Genomic DNA, 10448 nt, shown 5'->3' on the forward strand with positions numbered 1-10448 from the left:
AAAATAGTTACTTGAGAAAATATACTTGAAACTCCCTAAAGAAATGGATTATATATGGCTCAGCAGTGACTTTGTTGCAATAGCCGTCATGAAAGTCAGAGTAGATTTCCTGAGGACTGAATATTTAAACACAGTAGCAGAAAAAAATGTAGTTGCCAAAGCACACATTAATACAGGAATCATTGCAAGAAGAGAGAATAGTGAATAGTGTCTCAACGGAGGATTAAGTGTACACTTCAGACACTGATGCATATGTTCATGAGGTATTATGTGCAACCAGATGCAGAGGCAATCTTAAATGAGAGTAAAATACTTTTGGTATCTCTAAATTAAGATAAATGACCATGTTTATCATTCATGCATTTGGTGCTAAAAAGTCACACTTGTATTTTCCATTTTTATACCTGCCTAAAAATTTGGTAGCCATAGGATGCAGGAGGAACTGTGGTGCCACCTCTTCATAAATGCCAGGACCTCACAGCTGCAAAGGCAATTCCTACAGGTTGACCTAACTGAGGACTGTCTGAGTTACCAAGGATTGCTGATACAGGACATGCCTTCCAATCAGAAACTGCTGTTTGAGAGATGCTCTCCTGGGACCAATGAGGCATGGGTGGAGGATATTAAAGGAGCTTGCAGCAGCAATCTTGCCTGCTCCCAGAGCCTGTGCCATGGATTGCATGCCACCGCACCTCTAACCCCCAAGAACAAGTAGGGTAGGGCAGCGGGCAGTTCCAGAAGCAATAAGATGGTACCACAATGCCTCAAATGATGTACTTGATCAATGACAAACTTTCTAAAACAAATATCAGAAACTAACTCTCAGTGCTAAATTAACAACTTATATGCCTTTTAAAAGTAGTGAAAGATGTGGAGGAGGTTGTATATGTCAGAGTCCTAATAATCATGTAGAAATATTGTGAATTTGAGGTCAATCTGAACTAATGATGAGTTGGAGGTCAAGCTGGGCTGCAAAGTAAGATCTTGGTTTAACAAAATTAAAGGAAAGATTTATGAGTGACTTAGAAAAAACTGATTATTTAACAAAGTATTTCCCTCTCTTTATATACCTACTTCTTATACTGTATCTACTGTCAAAATTTGGAAGTAGTCAAACTCATAAAAAAAATCTACTTGTTAGGCTAATGGAACTGAATGATATGAATCTATGCAGGATATGAATAACATACAGAAAGTAGCTACAATGTCATGATAACTTAACAAATGATGAAACATTATTCATGTTAGAATCATATTCAAGACCAAAATACTGAATCATATCAGAGAAATTCTGAATATGGTAAGAAATCTCAAACATAACAACAGCAAAAAGCCCTGATGCTTTTCATCCATGGATAAGATACTACACATTATGCCTCATATAGGATATCATCATTTTTTTAAATGCTTCTTTTTGTTGTGCATGATTTTGTGGACACCAAGATTAGCAGTCATGGAGGAAAAGCAAAGAAAGAAGCAAACGTTTCTTTCTCAGTCATAAAAATCTATGTGGAGCTATGGAGGAAGATGTTTTAAATTTTACCATAGGTAGTTTTTGTTATCTCTGTTGAATTCTATTTAATAGCAGAAAATAAAACTGGTTACCAAAACATGAAGATTACTAGAAGAGTGTATAGAATTTGATCAAGCAAACAATGTGTGGAATAGAGAAAGTTCCAAAACAATGATTATGGATGTTAGTTGAAAAGTGGTTGAAAAATCACTCTTTTCATGCTCAGAGGCAAAATCACAGAATCAGAGAATTATTCAGTTTTGAAAGAAGATATTCGAAGAATCTATTCAAAAGTGTTGTTTTCTAATTAACATATTAAGCATATTAATTTACTGTGGATGAACAGATTTTTGTAATGGAGCACAAAAATCAAGGGAATTAAGTTTAAGTGCATATTGATACTACAGGCAAAATGGCCATAACTTGGGATAAATGGTTATTAGTGAGATAAGGAGAAATTCTACATTCTTTGGGAGTAGGTTCAATATGAAATGGATGATATCTGGGTTACGGTGAAGTACTGAAGAGTCGTTTCTATGCTTAGGATGAGAAAAAGAGCCCTAACTTTAATTAAGTGGAAGAATAACTGGCCAAGATAAAACATATTAAAAGAAACAAACTCATAGGCTTAGGGTATCATATATGTAAAGGCTGTTGAGACAGTCATTTGAAGATTTGACACAAGCAGTCAGTGGAAGAAGTCTGGAATTGCAGAGAAAGGTTTATAGGCATTTTTGAATGTTATTTTAAAACAGTAACCAACAAAGAGAAGGTATATTAAAAATAGCAAGGCTGGGGGTTGGGGATTTAGCTCAGTGGTAGAGCGCTTGCCTAGCGAGCGCAAGGCCCTGGGTTCAGTCCCCAGCTCCGAAAAAAAGAAAAAAAAATAGCAAGGCTGAAGAAAAGATAAAAGGATGAAAATAAGCTGAAGGTGAACAGTGCACAGTGATCAAGGAAGTATTAGCTAAAATACAAACATATATTTCAAAGTTACAAATGGAAAGAAAGATTAAGAATTGTACAGTCAGTAACCAATGTCCAGAAAATCTAATCCTAGATAAAATATTAGTAACAATTTTATTAAAAGGCAAATCACTACTGACCATGGCAAGTGTCTTCAGTGAACTGATTGAAAATATACAGATTTAGAGAGTTCAAAGGAGAATGAAAAAATGAAAACCTCATGCTCAAAATACAGGTAAGTCCTTTAACAAGAAGGGGACAGAGCATGGAAAACACAAAAGACAGATGTGTAGGCAAAAGTCATTTTAAAAATCAAAATAGAGATAAAATCCCAAAGAACATAATTGAGGCTGATCAAAATGATTCAGTGCTGTTGGATGATTCAATAAAGTATGCCAGAGAAATAAATTTGAAGACTTGCACTATTGAAAATTGTACAGGTGACATAAATTCAAAACAATTTGAGGGTGTGACTTTTGTACAAACAGATAGCATTGTAGCTGGAAGAACAAGGGAAGATGGAATTAAGTAAAGACAGACTTTGCTGCTTGATGATACTAAAGTAAAAATAAAAAGCATATGCCATGGTTCTTATTTACTTTTCGGATGGACTGGTTCAGAGTCCAAGTCATTCATCTGTCATTGAGCAAACTCATTCTCAAAGGTTAGAGTTACAGCTGGCAAATCTCTAATAGGCACAACTCTGCTTTCTCAATTCCAGCAAAGCTAATACCTTCACATTCCTTTGGTTTGTTTGTTCATGTCTCTGCCATATTTAATAATCTTCCAGTAATCTAACATGAACGGCTAGTTTTGCAAAGTTATGCTTCTAGTCACCAATTACATTTCATGTACTTAAATTTCAGATTCCAGAACAGTCTCCTTTGACATAATAAAAATATTATGTAATAGTCGTAGAAAAATAGTTTATAGAATACTATTATTTAATAATAAATATGCCTTAGACTATGAAATTAATTCACTTCAAAAGCTTAAATATTTATAACATTTCATTTATATTATATTTGCAATTGATTGAAATAAAAATTTTCAGCTTATAAAATAATTAGTCAAGGAGAATTAGGATTTATATCATTAAGAGATTCCAGACTGATCGCTCCAGTCCATATGAAAGAAACACAATGGCTAGTGGTCCAGGTGGATGCTTAACACACCCAGTGCTCCAAGTGAATCAACTGCTATGTAAAATATTTATCCTGGAGAAGATAAGCAAAGTAGGCCTGCATTTGTTCACAATTAGTATTCTACAATTAGAACAAGAGTTTATCCACAAACAGAATGATTCTAAGAAAATCTGGTTGTGGATTCTATTTCTGAAACTGGAAGTTGGTTTACTGCACAACAATCCATAATTGCATTTTATTCTGTCTAATGCAGGATTTTCTTTTTCCAAGGCCATCTTTTACAAAGATATGTTGCATATGAAATGCATAAAAAGGTTTCCTTGTGTATTATTGAACTTTGGACATGCTACATCCTAGCCTAACATACTTATATCTGAATAGATTCAGGGACAGATGTTATAGTTTTCATTTTGTAACTTCATTGTAAATAACTCAGTGTGAACATGGTGAAATTGGCCACTTGTGGGGGTTTTCTGCTGTAAAAGTTCAAAGGTTTCAAAAGGAAATGAGTCTGTTTTTCTTTTTCTTTTTTTCTTTAGAACACAAAAGATGCAGATTCCAAACTTTTATTCCTAAGAAATAAAAGTGGGTGTAACCTGTTTAATACTTGTCTGATTGACAGCCTAACAAGCTAACCAATTATTTTCTGTGTACAGAAAGAGAATTACAATTCTTATAATTTCACATCCTAATTATTATTGACTATAGAAACTATTAAGAATCAGTTGAATATATTTTGAATATGTCGACTGATGATACCATAACTTCCCCATATACTATATATTAACAAAGTTTATTATTTTTTATTGGTGACCAGAAATGTACAAAAGAAAAAGGAAAAGAAAAACCTCCTATTATCTTTTTTTTCTTTCATTCTTTCCATATTGTTCCCGACTGGATAATACTAACTTAAAACATTTAATTTGCCAAATATAATCTAGTGTAATGATCACATAATTCAAATTGTTATATTTATTGTGTTGTCATAATTCCCTATTATTGGTAATGGGATATTTTTCAATTAGTTATGCAATCTACAAAACTTAGCCACAGACATTTCATTATTTTCTACTTGAAATTATAACCAATTATCACAATTATTGACTTACTTTAAGTTCAAGATATATATATATATATATATATATATATATATATATATATATATATATATAATCATAGGATAGCTTAGTTAGACAAAAGCCCAAATATATCCACAGGTCTTTGTTATTTCTCAAAAATGCCAGAAATTCATCCCTTTTGTTCCTCTAGATCCCGATACCACCTATTTGACTTGGCCCATAACTTCTTTTGTCTTCTGCTAAGTTAGTTATTTATCCTTCTCAAATATCTTTTCCTCTATCCACTTGTGACTGCATTCTTTGTATCTTTGTTAATGAATATATAATTAGACCCATCTAAGTAATCACAGATAATCTGTTTTTCACAGTATCTTTAATTTAATTGCATATATTTCCCTTTGCCAGTTTCCTTTGACAGTTTCAGTAATATATTTACACACCTTGCAAATTAGGGTATGAACTTGTTGGAGGGACGCTTTTTAAACTGCCACTGTATATGATCTTGTTTCATGACAACAAGTCTAGTTTTTCTTGTTAATTTGAGTCAGCATCATTAACAAAAAGAACTCCAGAAATATTTGACAAATATTGTTAGCTTCAAGTTTAGAGTAATTATTAATAAGATAGTGTTCTGAATCTTTGCACCGATAGTTATGGGAAAACATTTTCTAGTGGATCATTGTACATTACACTGAAATTATCCTTTCCATTCTACTTTATCTTCTGAACGTATATTTTACCATTGAGGAAAAACACTATGTAGTAAATTCCTTTCAATATTTTTTCTACAAAAGAATAATGCAACATTATAAATGGCTCTCTCAAAGCTCTGAATATATTTACTATAAGTTTAATAACTAATTTAATGTAAACATATGAAATAATTCTTTGATGATATTATTGTCTACTTGACATACTATCAGACCAATATCACAGCAGCGTGATGTCATGTGAGACAATTGTTAAATATATTTTTACCAATCATTGTTCAACCAAGGCATTAACTAAAATGGGGTCATTGAGGAAATTAAACAATAGAGATTCATACTGCTTGTATAGAAAGTTATAGACTCCAAAGAACATTATCACACATAAAAAATTACAGTGCATAGTTTACATTTTTGATCACTAAGGGAAAAAGAAGGAGAAACAAACAAAAAAGAGACCTTCTCTTGTTTCTCTACTGGATCAGAGTGTTGGAGTCAGAACAGAACTCCAGGTAAAAATTCCTATTTAGTACAAGGGCTACCCCTAACTAACTGCCTTAGTACGGAATCCAAAGCTTTGAGAACTTTATTGGTTTAGAAAAACTGATCTGAGTTATGTTTTGAATCTTTGCTTTCTTCAAAACTAACAGTATCTAATACTAGAATAACACAATTGGGATATTCCCCGCTTTAGAGTCTGTTGTAAGAAAAGGAACCCTGCTCAGCAAAGCAGAGACTTTTGTAAGAGCAAATACTGTTGTCAAGTTCATACACAGGTTTCATTCCTGCCACTTAAATGCCATATCTGTCAAAATTAATGGCAAAGGAAACTAGATCATCTATTTAAAAGGCAGTTGATCTCCTTCTTAGAGAGCTAACAGAGAAGCTTTTAAACCTAAAGAGTCATCTACCTAGCAACATTAACCAACACTGTAATTAAGACATTAATCTAGGGATTTTCTTCCATTTTTCACACTGAGTAGGATTAGACAGTATAAGAAAAGTGAATACAATTAAAAAGATTTAAGTGGGAAATTGACTATCATTATCTTAGCTAGTGGCATTATCATCTTATATAAAGAACACAGATGATAATTTGCTGAGTTACTGTTGAAAATATGTGGGGATGTTTTAAAGAGAGAATTATTTTTATCTGCAATGATTTTCTGAGCTGAAGCAAAGATACACAATGCTCTAATGAACTCCCTCAATGCCTCTATTTATGGACTTGCAAATTGCTCAGGTTTGTCAGAGTTACATTTGAATATCAAGTCCTCTGTTAATGCTGTGTCTATTAAGGAGGGATGCCAAGCATACTGTAAAATCTCATCTTTATTTCATAAGTGCTGCCTTAAGACCCATTAACATTGGAGATTTCTTCGTGGAAAATATCTCTAATTAAAATATTTACATTATAAAATATATTAAATGAAATAGTATTTTTTAAATTTGGACAGAATGGATTGTTCTATTACTCTCTGCATTTCACTTACATATTCTGTGATGTTCACGGTTTCTTAAGGAACACTATTTATCTATCGCCAACTGATTCGCTCATTCATAAATGTACACTGTGCCTAGGAATGGATGATTACTGTGAAATATATCATCCTGGAAAATCTCTACTCATTAAGGCTTTTAGATGTTAGTTTTTTCACTCATTAGTTTGAATTAAATAAAGTTGTCTTTTTGGAGATGAATTACAAGATAATAATAGATGTTCAAGTCAGGAGTTCATGCTCACTTAAGCATAAAAACTAGGTTATATAACTATGGGACAATGGATAATCATATTAAAATAAGCTGTATCAATGCTTCAAATAATTTAAACAAAATGCTTTTAGAAAGTAATAGGTAAGGGAGAACTGAGACTCTACATGGATCTAAAATCACTGAGATAAGTTGTAGCATCTGACCAGGTGTAGGGTCATATGCATTAAAGATGAGCTTTCTGATTTATAAAGAATTAAGTCCACAGAGATGACTAAGGTTTACTCATGCACAAAAAAAAATGGTGATTGTCATCCAGAAACAGAAAAATAATCAAACATATTTTATTCAGGTGCTTTGCTAAATATCTCATGTGAGGCACTCCATGTGATTGTCCTAGTGATAGCATGTCCTAAGGTTTTTTTTATAAAAGAGAACAAATGCACAATAATCTGGGGGAACAAAACAGCAGACACACAGCTGACCCAGGATTTGAGTTCACACGTCATGTAGCTCATTTCTTTCAATTGTTCCAGAAATGAATGAAAATCAAACTGAGAAGTATAAGCCATAATGGCAGAACAAAATAATTGATCTTGAGTTATCCTCTGACATAGAAAGCAAAGAGAAAATTATTTAAAAAGCAATATTTCATCACCGTATCAGACATTTGTTAATGTAGAGAGGCTTGTTTCATGGATTTCATGATTTAAGCTTATTTACCCAAAGATAGGAACCTAAAAGTTACCCATGCCTTAAAAATTATTATAAACAAGAAACCATTATAAAATAGAGTTGGAAAGTATAACATAAATATTTGGGAGAACATATCCAAGAATACATTTATAATCTTCTTCTCCATTCCCTGGAAATGATGAGCAGACATGCTGACGTTCTACATGTACATTAAGTTTTTTTTTTTAAGAGACTGTTTTTTTTTCTTTTCTTTTTTTTTTTTTTCGGAGCTGGGGACCGAACCCAGGGCCTTGCTAGGGCCTTGCTCCTGCTAGGCAAGCGCTCTACACTGAGCTAAATCCCCAACCCCAAGAGACTGGTTTTTAAAAGACAAGCTTCATCTTAAAAATTAATTTTAAAGTATTAATTTAAACCCATTTTATGATAAAAGAGAATTTTTAAATAAAATCAAATTTTTTCTATTAGCTTGAGTATTTCTTATATACATTTCGAGTGTTATTCCCTTTCCAGGTATCCAGGCAAACATCCCCCTCCCCCCTCCCCTTCCTTATGGGTGTTCCCCTCCCGACCCTCCCCCCATTGCCGCCCTCCCCCCAACAGTCTAGTTCACTGGGGGTTCAGTCTTAGCAGGATCCAGGGCTTCTCCTTCCACTGGTGCTCTTACTAGGATATTCATTGTTCCTATGAGGTCAGAGTCCAGGGTCAGTCCATGTATAGTCTTTAGGTAGTGGCTTAGTCCCTGGAAGCTCTGGTTGCTTAGCATTGTTGTACGTATGGGGTCTCAAGCCCCTTCAAGATCTTCCAGTTCTTTCTCTGATTCCTTCAACGGGGGTCCTATTCTCAGTTCAGTGGTTTGCTGCTGGCATTCGCCTCTGTATTTGCTGTATTCTGGCTGTGTCTCTCAGGAGCAATCTACATCCAGCTCCTGTCGGTCTGCACTTCTTTGCTTCATCCATCATGTCTAATTGCGTGGCTGTATATGTATGGGCCACATGTGGGGCAGACTCTGAATGGGTGTTCCTTCAGTCTCTGTTTTAATCTTTGCCTCTCCCTTCCCTGCCAAGGGTATTCTTTTTCCTCATTTAAAGAAGGAGTGAAGCATTCACATTTTGATCATCCGTCTTGAGTTTCGTTTGTTCTAGGTATCTAGGGTAATTCAAGCATTTGGGCTAATAGCCACTTATCAATGAGTGCATACCATGTATGTCTTTCTGTGATTGGGTTAGCTCACTCAGGATGATGTTTTCCAGTTCCAACCATTTGCCTACGAATTTCATAAAGTCGTTGTTTTTGATAGCTGAGTAATATTCCATTGTGTAGATGTACCACATTTTCTGTATCCATTCCTCTGTTGAAGGGCATCTGGGTTCTTTCCAGCTTCTGGCTATTATAAATAAGGCTGCAATGAACATAGTGGAGCATGTGTCTTTTTTATATGTTGGGGCATCTTTTGGGTATATGCCCAAGAGAGGTATAGCTGGATCCTCAGGCAGTTCAATGTCCAATTTTCTGAGGAACCTCCAGACTGATTTCCAGAATGGTTGTACCAGTTTGCAATCCCACCAACAATGGAGGAGTGTTCCTCTTTCTCCACATCCTCGCCAGCATCTGTTGTCCCCTGAGTTTTTGATCATAGCCATTCTCACTGGTGTGAGGTGAAATCTCAGGGTTGTTTTGATTTGCATTTCCCTTATGACTAAAGATGTTTAACATTTCTCTAGGTGTTTCTCAGCCATTTGGCATTCCTCAGCTGTGAATTCTTTATTTAGCTCTGAACCCCATTTTTTAATAGGGTTATTTGTTTCCCTGTGGTCTAACTTTTTGAGTTCTTTGTATATTTTGGATATAAGGCCTCTATCTGTTGTAGGATTGGTAAAGATCTTTTCCCAATCTGTTGGTTGCCGTTTTGTCCTATCCACAGTGTCCTTTGCCTTACAGAAGCTTTGCAGTTTTATGAGATCCCATTTGTCGATTCTTGATCTTAGAGCGTAAGCCATTGGTGTTTTGTTTAGGAAATTTTTTCCAGTGCCCATGTGTTCCAGATGCTTCCCTAGTTTTTCTTCTATTAGTTTGAGTATGTCTGGTTTGATGTGGAGATCCTTGATCCACTTGGACTTAAGCTTTGTACAGGGTGATAAGCATGGATCGATCTGCATTCTTCTACATGTTGACCTCCAGTTGAACCAGCACCATTTGCTGAAAATGCTATCTTTTTTCCATTGGATGGTTTTGGCTCCTTTGTCAAAAATCAAGTGACCATAGGTGTGTGGGTTCATTTCTGGGTCTTCAATTCTATTCCATTGGTCTATCTGTCTGTCTCTGTACCAATACCATGCAGTTTTTATCACTATTGCTCTGTAGTACTGCTTGAGTTCAGGGATAGTGATTCCCCCTGAAGTCCTTTTATTATTGAGGATAGCTTTAGCTATCCTGGGTTTTTTGTTATTCCAGATGAATTTGCAAATTGTTCCGTCTAACTCTTTGAAGAATTGGATTGGTATTTTGATGGGGATTGCATTGAATCTGTAGATTGCTTTTGGTAAAATGGCCATTTTTACTATATTAATCCTGCCAATCCATGAGCATGGGAGATCTTTCCATCTTCTGAGGTCTTCTTCAATTTCTTTCTTCAGAG

Source organism: Rattus norvegicus, chromosome 7, assembly GCF_036323735.1.
Source record: "Rattus norvegicus strain BN/NHsdMcwi chromosome 7, GRCr8, whole genome shotgun sequence".
Classification (NCBI taxonomy): domain Eukaryota; kingdom Metazoa; phylum Chordata; class Mammalia; order Rodentia; family Muridae; genus Rattus; species Rattus norvegicus.